The sequence below is a fragment of the Pongo abelii genome, chromosome 16 (assembly GCF_028885655.2).
Source record: "Pongo abelii isolate AG06213 chromosome 16, NHGRI_mPonAbe1-v2.0_pri, whole genome shotgun sequence".
Classification (NCBI taxonomy): Eukaryota; Metazoa; Chordata; class Mammalia; order Primates; family Hominidae; genus Pongo; species Pongo abelii.
The window spans coordinates 29,763,372-29,775,673 of record NC_072001.2 but is presented as its reverse complement, the minus strand read 5'-3'; the positions used below and the strand labels follow the sequence as shown (position 1 = coordinate 29,775,673).

Here is a 12,302-nt window from a genome sequence, read left to right as displayed (position 1 = left end):
TGTCTGGTAGTTTTGGTCTTTATTTTATTTTATCATTTTATTTTATTTTTGGGATGGAGTTTTGCTCTTGTAGCCCTGGCTGGAGTGCAGTGACTCCATCTCAGCTCACTGCAACCTCTGCTTCCTGAGTTCAAGCGATTCTCCTGCCTCAGCCTCCCTCCTGAGTAGCCAGGATTACAGGCAGGTGCCACCATGCCCAGCTAATTTTTGTATTTTTAGTAGAGATGGGGTTTCCCCATGTTGACCACATTGGTCTCAAGCTCCTAACCTCAAGTGATCCGCCCTCCTCATCCTCCCATAGTGCCGGGATTACAGGTGTTGACCACCATGCTTGGCCTGTCTGCGTCACTTCTTAAATGTTCTTTGATATTTCCTGCAAAACTCATGATGTTCTCGTGTTTCTCAGATTGTAACGTGTTACATGAATTTATTCTTTCTATCCCATGCCCCCTTTTATTGATGCATTCTGTCCTTTAAGCAGTGCATTTAGAACTTTGACATTTAAAGTGATTATTGATATAGTTGGATTAAAAATCTACCAAATTTGTTACTATCTTTCAGTTGTTGATTTGTCTTTGTTCCTATTTTTGTATTTCACTCATTTTCTACCTTTTGTTGTTTTGAGCTCTTTATATCAATTCCTCTCATTTCTTAGTGTATCCCTTTTTTTTTTTTACCTTTTTAGTGGCTAATCTAGGTAATTTATTCTTAATTAATCTCACAACAGCTTGTTAAAAACAATAGTAGTATGAATATATTTGATTAGATATGGTTAAATATATATCATTGTGTGTGAATATATATATACATACAAATATTTATGTGCATTTATGCTTATATAAGTAAGATGAATAACTGAAATAAGTGATAGAAGGAAAGAATGTGGGTTATTCTTTTATTGTAACGTGTTCACACTACATCTTAAGTGATATATTGTTACTTGAATGGGGGCTTGGATTAGTCAGAAATTTAAATTGCAAACTGTGGGGCAGCCTCAGTTCCTTGCTGGCTGTTGACCAGAGGCTGCATTCAGTTTCTTCCCATGTTGACTTCTCCCACGTGGCAGAATGCTATATCAAAGCCATCAATGCAAAGAGCTTGCTAGCAAGACAAAAAAAAAAAAAAAAAATCACAACTTTACATAACATGATCAGTCGTGTGACATCTAATATTCTTGTATTATTGTGTTGTATGAAAGCAAGTCACATTTCATGCCCATACACACCGGGAGAGAATTACAATACAAGGTCATGCACCCTGGCAGGTGGGGATCACTGGGCATCATCTTAAGGTCTACCAGCTACATCAGGTCCTGTCTGATGTGCAACAGTTTCCCAGTCTTTGTTTATCTTGAAGAATCTTCGTCCTTATGAAAAGAACTGGTCAGGTATTTTATAGGAAGCATCACCATGTGGATTCATCTGATGATTTCTCATTATTTCAACAGAATTATAGACTTATTTTGAACACCTTTATTTTAATTTGAAGACAATAAAAACTGAACAATATATTATTTAGAAATATAAACCTAGACATAAAAATAATATGAAAAGGAAATGACAAAGAGGAAACTGAAAATAATAGTAAACTTCATGGCGGTAAAAAATGCCATGAAATTGGGGAGATGCACATTTGGAGCATCAACAATATTGATAATATTCAGTTTGTTAAGGTCAGCAGTGAATTTTTAAAAAAAGAAAATACTTTTCTATTTTCCGTTAGCTTTGGACTTACAGAACAGTTGCATAGTCAGCATGGAGACTTAATATGCAACCAACACAGAGCTTCCATTATTATTAACCTCTTATATTAGCATGGGTATTTGTCACAATTAACACACCAACATTATGCATTCTCATTCACTGATATCCACATATTAATCAGATTTGTTTTTTTCCTACTTACTGTTTGTTTTCTGTTCTAGGATCTCTTCCAGGATAACACATTTAGATATCATGTCTCCTTAAGCCTTTTCTGTCTCTGCAGTTTCTCTGAATTTCCATGTTTTTGTTGGAATTGACATTCTCCGTTTAGGATTTCTATGATTGTTTTTACTAACAATTAGACTGAAGTTGCAGATGTGGAAGAAGAAGAGACAGGGGTGAGTGTAATACTCATTATACCATGGGCATATATTCTCAAAATGCTTTTTATCACTATTGATACTAATTTGAGCACCTGGATGAGGCAGTGTGGGTCCAGTTTCTCCACTGTCAAATTAATTTTCCCCCTTTCCATGTCGTACTTTTTGAAAAAAAGTCACTATGCACAGCGCGTACTTAACAGTGGGGAATTATTCTTCACCTCCTTAGGGCAGAACTTCTATAGTATCGTTTGTATTTCATTACCATAGGCAATGTGTCTGTTCTCCAGCATTTATCTTACATTTATTTAATCAGTTATTTATATTATATGGAATATTGGCGAATAATAAATATTTATTTCCACTGTGATTAGACTAGTTTATTGTATTGTTCAAATTGCTCTAGTGCTGGTCATTAGAAGGCCTTTCAGTCAGCTGCTTTACCACTTTGAAATACCCATATTATTGCTATTTGATTTGGTTTGTGTACTGTGTTGGCTGGTTGTGTTTTTTAACTTTTTCTTACTTTCTGGCTCTGCAAGGTACTTAAGCTTAATAGTGTTGATTCCCTTCCCAACCATGCCATTCACCATTTTCCCCCAAATTCCTAGTTCCTTTTTTGGTGAATGGCATTAGAAACAAAGGTCTCAGCAATGATGTTCTCATTTCTGCTAGGCGTCTGTTAATTCTATGCTTTGTCATCTGACAGAGCAAAGGATTATATGTATGTATGTAACTCACACTGATATATGTATATGCATTTCTACAACATTTCTCCATTTATGGCTATGTAAAGTTCAGCATGAATTCTTATTAATGTTTCCAGCACCCATGATCTAATTCAAGACCACATGAATCAATTTCCCCATTCCCACTCCTTGTATGTAACATCCCACGCTAACAGTGAGATAGTTGGCCCCCTTTATATAATCAATGAGTCCAAAATACAGGCAGAGTAGTTTTAGAAATGGTAATTCATACCCCCATGGGAAAGAATGTTTCTAACTAAAGAAGAGAATTTATGTACAGATAGTTTGACCTTTAAACTAGGACTCTCTCCTTATTTTTATATTCCTTAGGTTGGTCCACTTTGCCCCCAAATGTCTATTTCTTTTTGACAGTATTTTTAATGGAATTGTTTTTTATGTTTTATTTTAGATTAGTTTACACTGTATAGAAATACAATTGATTTTTATTGCCCTAGTATACTAAAATGTTACTGAACTCATTTTTTGGTTCTAATCTTATTTTAGTGATTTCCTTAGGATTTTCTATACACAGGATTGTGTCATTTATGAATAGAGATAGCTTAACTTCATCCTTTTCTTTCTAGAAGTCTTATAGTTATGTTTCTTGCCTAATTACCCTGGCTACATGTTCCAATACAATACTGAATAAAAGTAGCAAGAGCATACATCCTTGTCCTGTTGCTAATTTTTTGAAGAAATTACTGAAACATTCATAATATGGTGTGTTGTTGTGTGAGTTTTTCATAGATGCCTTTTATCACTTAAGAAAATTTCCTTCTATGCCTAAATTGCTCGGCCTTGTTATCATGAATGTGTTTTGGATTTTTCAACTGCTTATTCTGTATCTTTAGAGATAATTATGAAGCTTTTGTCCTTCATTCTGTTAATATAGTATATTACAGTAATAGTTTTTGTATGTTTAACAAAACATATTTCAGGGACAAATGACTTTGCTTATAATGTCTATTTTTATTAGGTTACAGGTTTATTTTGATAGTATTTCCTTCAGAAATTTTGCCTCTGTTTCATGGGGCATATTTGTCTGTAATTTTCCTTTCTTGAAATCTCTTTGTCCAGTTGTGCTATCAGGGAAAACCGGCCTCATGCGGCGTATTGGGAAGTGTTCTCTACTCCTCTGTTTTATTTTTTTTCTTGAAAGATTAGGTAATGAAGGATTGTTATTAATTCTCAAAGGGGTTAGAATAATTCACCAGTGAAGTCATCTCAACCTAGAAAAAAATTGAATCCTACCAACACTAACATGAGCTGGGAAAGGGATCCTTCCCCAGGGGAGGCTTCGCTTGAAACCTCAGCCTGGGTCATCTGACCCAGAGAAAATGTTAAGTAATATTTATGTGTGGGTTTGAACATCTCAGCTGTTCGGTTATATGTTATACAGCGACCTATAGGTAATATACCAGACAGTAAATGTAATTAGATTCTAGAACAGAAAATGACATCAGTAGAAAACCTGGCAAGATATTAAGAAAGTCTGTATTTCAGTTAATGCTTCAAAACTATTAACTGTATTTCAGTTTATAGTTTTGTACCACTGTCAATTTCTGAGTTTTCATAGATACATTCTGGTTACGTAAGTTGTTAACATTTCAGAAAGCTGTAGATTATGTAAAACTGCATTATCTTTGCAACTTTTTGTAAAACTAAAATTATTTTCAAATAAAAATATTCTTAAAATGTATTATTTCGGAACAAAAAAAATACCAGCGCAGATGGACGTAAACAACAAGAAACCTTGGATGAGAGGATGAGTGGAGATGCAGGGAGTGAAAGGCAAAGTACTTGCCTTATTATCCCCATTCCTACACAGGGCACCTGCTTCAGGGTTCAGGGACCTCATCAAGCTCCAGGGACTCTCATCCATTTTCTTCTTTCCCATCATATGCTCCATTACCCAGTCACCAGTTCATATAAGAGTAAACACTTTTTGAAAGGAAGGTGCCTGCCCCACATATGTTAGAAGGCCCTACTTTCAGGCACTTTGTGGTAGTGTCTTTGTAGGATCTCACTAAAGACGTTTTGGAAGACATGACTTCCAGACAAGATTGAGGAACACCGGTGATGGGGAACATAAATAATATTTCTACTTTAGGAGTGTTTTCTTAGTTCAGAGATTCTTTTGTTCAAGTTTTGAAGTTTTTTAAAGCCTTTGAGAATACCCTATGATAATTAAGTTCTCTTTATTATGCAGACTCCATTATGAATTCATGGCACCACACAGTCCCCTGATGCTATAACATCGTGGATTTCTTTTGTCCAGTGAGAGGCCCAAAAGCTGCAGCATAGACAACATCATAGTGTAGAAGGTTAACTAGGTATGAAAATAAAAGCTTCTAATCATGGGGTTGTAGGCTAATTCCTGCTTACAGAGACCTGAAATGAACCTTTAGACACCAGGCATATGAAAGTGAGGCATGTTAGTGATACAGAGTGTGTTGTGCAGAGGTGGAAATAGCCTATTAGAAAAAAGGAAAGAACAGCACAGTACCACATATCCCAGCCCACCATGCAGTGATCTAAGAGATGGACACGGGCTGAGTGCTGACTCTGCATCTGTGCTGGTTAAACAAAGATCCCCACAGCAGGGAGGACTGTCCCCTCATCCCCCACACAGCTCCCCATTCACAGGCCACACCACTTTATGGAAGAGCACCAGGGTTGTTCCAGGAACGATACCCACAAAGCTTACTAAGCCATGGGACTGTATGCTACACTCCCAAGGACATCCACGAAGTTAGGACTCTTTTTGCTTTTTCAGACCGTGATCATGGGCTACATTCTCCGTACCAACTTCATAACTCCAGTGAGAAAATAAATTCCTGCATCCAGCAGAGGTGGAGTAAGTGATACAGCTCACCTTGACCACATTTCTTACTTCTGAGAAGATTGTAGCAGTAATTCAGGTGCTATTATTTGGGACATTTCTAATTCAATAAACCTTCTTGCCCCTCTGAGCTTACAACTCACCCCATAGGAAGAAGAGCCTCATTCAAATTGATAATCTTAAGTGGGGCATGGTGGCTCATACCTGTAATCCCAGCACTTTGGGAGGCCGAGGCTGGCGGATCACAAGGTGAGGAGATTGAGACCATCCTGGCTAACACGGTGAAACCCTGTCTCTAATAAAATACAAAAAATTAGCCGGGCATGCTGGTGGGCGCCTGTAGTCCCAGCTACTTGGGAGGCTGAGGTAGGAGAATGGCGTGAACCCAGGAGGCGGAGCTTGCAGTGAGCCGAGATCATGCCATTGCACTGCAGCCTGGGGGACAGAGTGAGACTCTGTCTCAAAAAACAAAAAAAAAAATTTGACAATCTTAGTACATGGAAGTTTGCTCTTTTCATTTCATTATAAGAGGAGTTTCTTTAAGGTAAGTGATTTGTCAAATCCCATTTTTCTCTTCATTTCTATGCATACATATGGTCTGTTATGATGTGTACTGTGAAGATCATTCATGACCAAACTATTCAGGAAAAAAAAAAATCGCCAAGTGGCAGGCCATGAAGGAGATGGAAGTTGATGTGTCTAAGGAGAGACTCATCTCTGGGTAGCAAGAGGGTCAATGAGTTCTGAGTGACCAGGGTTAAGATAGGAAAGGTGACAGACACAAAACTGTGCTACCATGATATCCCTGGCACAGAGAACAAACACAGTGCTGAGCACTGAGCTCCCAAACACTACCACCATAGCATGGAAGTTATGATTTCTCACAATACAGTAAACCACCTGTGACCACATTGTACTGAGGCTGGATTGGCCACCAGAATTCTCAGAAAGATGCTATTGAAAACATCTCATTGTCTGACCACACCATGAGGCCTGAACTCAACCCTGTCTCCACCCTATACCCTGAATAGAGAATAAAGCTTAAAAGGTACAGGACTCCTATATTTGAAATTGGGGCTTTCTGTTCACTGAAATGAGCCCTTATAGAAGCTGAAACTCTCAGTGCAAATATGCTCAACATTCTAAATTATAAATTATATGAGTTTCTTCTTCATGCAGTACAGTCTTCAGGGAACACCAAGGCTTGTTTCATTTTCCAGGTATCAACAAGTGGAGTTGACAAGAGTAACAAGTGGTCAGAGCAAAGCATTTCATGATAACTGTAATGTGCCTGTATCAGCAGCGACTGCTTACAGTGAGATTCACATGACCATTGTTTATGAGATAGGAAGAATAAAAGGAGAGGGAGAAAAAGATAGGTAGTTGATCTAAATGAAGAATTGGATTTGGAAAGCAACTTAGAATATTCTCACTCTCTTTCCCAGGCTGGAGTGCAGCGTCATGAGCTTGGCTCACTATAGCCTCCATCTTCTGGGCTTAAGGATCCTTCCCTCTCAACCTCCAGGATAGCTGAGACTACAGGTATGTGGCACCATGCTGGACTAATTTATTGTTGTTGTTGTTTGTTAGTTTTTTTTGTAGAGGCAAGGTTTCACCATGTTGCCCAGGCCAGGGTCAAACTCCTGGGCTCAAGTGATATTTATTTTGTTATAGAGACGGGTTTTAATATGGTGGCCAGGCTAGTCTGGGATTACAGGCATGAGCCACTGTGCCTGGCCAAAAAGTGCCATTCTCATCGTATCATAACAAGAGTACAAACTGTCAACAAGAGTAGACATTCATTATGGGCAGAATGTCTACAAATTTCTTTAAACCTTCACCATAAACATGTGCCTATTCTCTTCCAATTATTTTGTGTGTATTAATTTATTCATTTATACATGCATCTTTTATTTATATCATTATCTAAATATGTATATTTATTTTACAATGCATATGTGCATTTTTTTTTTGAGACAGAGCCTTCTCTGTTACCCAGGCTGGAGTTCAATGGTGTGTTCTCAGCTCATTGCAACCTCTGCCCCCTGGGTTCAAGCGATACTCATGCCTCAGCCTCCCAAGTGGCTGGGATTACAGGCATGAGACAGTACATCTGGCTAAGTTTTGTATTTTTAGTAGAGACGGGGTTTCACCATGTTGGCCAGGTTGGACTCAAACTCCATACCTCAGATGATCCACCCTCCTCGGCCTCCCAAAATGCTGGGATTACAGGCATGAGCCACCATGCTCGGCTGCTATTTTTTTTTTTAATTGCACAAATTGTTCCAGTGTTGGCTATTGGAAGGTTTTTAAGTTGTCTCTTGTATCATTTTGAAATACCTCCATACTTAAAGTTTGATGTTGTGTGGTTGGCTGGTTTTGTTGTTGTTTGGCATTTTCTTTTGTTCAGTCTAGACTACTATATGCCCCAGTCTGTGTATTTCATTGTGCTCCAGGCTAATTTGGTAATTTTATAATTTCTACTAATGTTTCCAACACCATACGACCTAATTCAGCACTACATAAATGGATCCACTCATTCTCATTTGTATGCAATCTAGCACTCCCTGTGAGCAAGTTGATGTTAATTTAATCATACTACCTGAACAAGGTATATTGCTATGTAATAAATACAAGTTGAAAAAGTCAAAATACTATGTAATTCCATTTATATGACTCTCTAGAAAAGGAAAAAGTGTAGTGATAGTAAAGAGTTCGTTGGTAACAAGGGGCTTGGGAGAGAGAAAGGTGAAATCAGTGAACTACCGAAGATTTCTTTTGGGCAGTGAAATTACTCTCTTTGATACTGTAATGGTGAATACATAATAATGTTTTCCAAATCCTGAAGAACTTTGTAACACAAAGAGTGTACCTAAATTATGCAAATTAAAAACCTTATTTAGTAGGTAACAAGTTTGCCTTTTCACAGTATTTTACCTTTTCCAACTTATATTTTTTAGCAATATGCTTTTTAGATTTTTGAAGTGCACTTCATGGTTTTTAGATTTGCCTTCACCTAATTTTTGTAGGACAGGTGAGTCACACAATTGGGGCTTATCCTGAAAGGATTATTAGCTTTGTCCAGGAAAGAATTTAAGGGCAAGTGGGTGATGTTAGACTCCAATATTTTATTGAATGGTAGTGCTCTTAGCAAAGCAGGGCTAACTCTTAAGCAGTGTGTTCAGAGTTGGCAACATATAGGCCTCTTGGCAACTGTATTTATATGCAATCAAACCCACTTTTAATTATATGCAAATTGAGGGGCAGGTCAATGCAAATTGAGGCAGGAAAAGGGCAGTGACTTCTAGGTTGTCTCCATGGAAAGGGGCAGTAACCTCTGCGTTGTGGCCATGGATTTTGTAAACAGTTATGTGGTGGGTAGGAGTGTCTTATGTGAATGACAAATGAAGACTGCCAGGGATCACATTTGCCACAATGTACAGGCTTCTGCCAGTTTTTTCACTTTATCGTGTCTGGAGCAGATCTTATTTTGGTCATCAAGGTTGTGGATCAGAGAAATGCAAATCAAAACCACAATGAGATACCATCTCACACCAGTTAGAATGGCAATCATTAAAAAGTCAGGAAACAACAGGTGCTGGAGAGGATGTGGAGAAATAGGAACACTTTTACACTGTTGGTGGGACTGTAAACTAGTTCAACCCTTGTGGAAGTCAGTGTGGCGATTCCTCAGGGATCTAGAACTAGAAATTCCATTCGACCCAGCCATCCCATTGCTGGGTATATACCCAAAGGACTATAAATCATGCTGCTATAAAGACACATGCACACGTATGTTTATTGCGGCATTGTTCACAATAGCAAAGACTTGGAACCAACCCAAATGTCCAACAATGATAGACTGGATTAAGAAAATGTGGCACATATACACCATGGAATACTATGCAGCCATAAAAAATGATGAGTTCATGTCCTTTGTAGGGACATGGATGAAATTGGAAGTCATCATTCTCAGTAAACTATCGCAAGAACAAACAACCAAACACCGCATATTCTCACTCATAGGTGGGAATTGAACAATGAGAACACATGGACACAGGAAGGGGAACATCAGACTTCGGGGACTGTTGTGGGGTGGGGGGAGGGGGGAGGGATAGCACTGGGAGATATACCTAATGCTAGATGACGAGTTAGTGGGTGCAGCGCACCAGCATGGCACATGTATACATATGTAACTTACCTGCACATTGCGCACATGTACCATAAAACCTAAAGTATAATAATAATAATAAAAAATAAATAAATAAATAAATAAATTAAAGGAACCAAAAAACAATTCCTTCCGGTCTGCTACCTCATAATGACAAAAGACATTGAGCATATTTTCATGTGATTTTGGATATGACTATGGCTTTCCTTTGAGAATTGGCTATTTAAGATTTTGCCATTTTTGATTGGGATATTTGCCTTTTTAATTTTGAGTTGTAAGACATTGCGTATTCTGGATAACAGACAATTATCACCTATAAAATTTGCAATTTTCAAATATTTTCTGTCATTCTTTGGGTGCCTCTTTATATTTGATGGTGGATTTTAAATTGCAAAAGGTTTTAATTCTAATGAAGTTTAATATTTCTATATTTTCTGCTTTCTTTGTGCTTTTCAGTGTCATATCTTAAAACATTGTTTAACCGAAGACCACGAAGATGTATTCCTCTGTTCCTTTTTTGTGGGTTGGCCCTGTTTAGCTCTTCTATTTAGATGGATTATCATTTTGAGTCAGTTATGTTTCTGGATGAATCAAGAGTCTCACTTGCATGTGGATATCCACTTGACCAAGAAACATTTGACAAGAAAATATTGCTTCATACCTAATTTATTTGGCCACATTATAAAAGCACTTCACCATCAATGTAAGGATTCGTTTTTGAGTATTATATTCTACTCCATTGATCAATACATATATCCCTATACTAGTACCACAAATCTTAATTACTATCACTTTGTAGTAAGTTTTGAAATCAGGAAGCATATGTCTACTATGCAAACCCTTTTTGCCCTTCTCAAGAGTATTTTGGCTGGTCAGTATCTATATTATATATAATTTTAGGACAACCTTCTGAATTTTGGGGAAGGTAATGCCACCTTGGGTTTTGAGAGAAGTTGCAATAATTCTATAGATCCATTTGGAAAATATTGCCAACCAAAGAATATTAACCCTGCTAAACAATCAGCATTCAAAGATTTTCTATTAATTTTTTCAATATGCGTTCTATAGATTTTAGTGTACCTATCTTATACTTAATTTGATAAGCTTATTCCTAAGTATTTTTGATGCGATCTCAATTGGAACGGTTTTCTGAGTTTTGTTTTTAGATTGTTAATTGCTAGTACAGGGAAATTTAAAATATTTTATGTATTTTGTATACTGCAAACTTCTTTAAACTCATCTGTTAAATTCTAAACATATTTGATTAGAGTCCTTTGGGCTTTTTATACATAAGATCATGTCATCTGCAAACAGTCAGAGTTTGACTTCCTTTCCATACTAGAAACATTATATTTATTTTTCTAAACGAATTACCCTGTCTGCATTCTCCAGTACAATGTTGCAAACAAATGTCAACAGTGGAAATATTTGACTTGTTTCTAATATCAGAGAAATTAGTGAACCTTTCAGATTACTTATGATGATATGTGAGCTTTTCATAGATGCCCTTTGAAATGAAGAAATTTATCTGCCTAATTTGCTGCATGTTTTTATAATACTGAATCTGTACATTTTCAAGTGCTTGTTGCACACCTTCTGAGATGATTGTGTAGTTTTTATTCTTTATTAATATAGTGTATGACATAAATTGTATCATATGTTGAACCAAATTTGCATTCCTGAGGTAAATACCCTTTGCCATACTGTATAATACTTTCTACATGTTGCTGATTTCATTTGATAATATTTCCCTGGTGATTTTTGTCTCTGTATTTATAAGGCATATTGGTCTTCATTTTCCTTACTTGAAATGTCTTTGTCTAGTTGTTCAATCAGGGTAAACTAATTCATAGTATACAATAGGAAGTGATCTATTTTCTACTTCTTTCTTATGATTGTATTGTTTTGACATATTTTTGATAAATTAGTGTTAATTTTATGTGATTTTAATAACACGTGAATGAGTTCCTGATGAGGACAGGGAAGTGAATCCTAAGAACAATCATGTGAGTTTGGAAGGAGATCCTTCCCCAGCTGAGCCTCAGCCTGAGCCATCACCTACATCTAGACCAAAGACCCAGAGAAACTGTGAGTAATATGTGTGCGGTTCTGAGCCATAAGGTATGTAGTAATTTGTCATGCACCAAGTAGTAAGTAATATACCTGACAGTAATTGTAAGGTGGTATTCTGGATTAGGTCGTGGAATAGATAAGTATATCACTATTAGAAAACCTGGTAAAATATGAAGGAAGTTTGTAGATCAGTTAATAGTCTTGAAAAACAGTTAAATTCTTAGTTTTCATGAATATGCTATGGTTATAATAGATATTAACATTCTAGTTAGCTGAATGGTATATGAAACTGTCTGTACTTACCTATGTGCATTTATGTAAATCTGCAGTTATTTCAAAATAAATATGTTTTTTAATATTATTATTTGGTTTTTTTAAGAAGAA

The 12,302-nt window shown here is 36.8% G+C and overlaps 1 long non-coding RNA gene across 1 annotated transcript in view; it reads left to right on the top strand.

Moving 5' to 3' along the window:
• LOC134760254 (uncharacterized) overlaps positions 1 to 12,302 on the top strand; it is a 157,625-nt gene that overhangs the window by 29,583 nt on the left and 115,740 nt on the right. Inside the window, exons 9-14 of the long non-coding RNA XR_010137433.1 lie at positions 5,042 to 5,165; positions 5,609 to 5,689; positions 5,806 to 5,923; positions 7,120 to 7,216; positions 10,302 to 10,548; positions 11,774 to 11,933. This is a non-coding gene — a long non-coding RNA (uncharacterized LOC134760254). The remainder of the gene's footprint in view (positions 1 to 5,041; positions 5,166 to 5,608; positions 5,690 to 5,805; positions 5,924 to 7,119; positions 7,217 to 10,301; positions 10,549 to 11,773; positions 11,934 to 12,302) is intronic.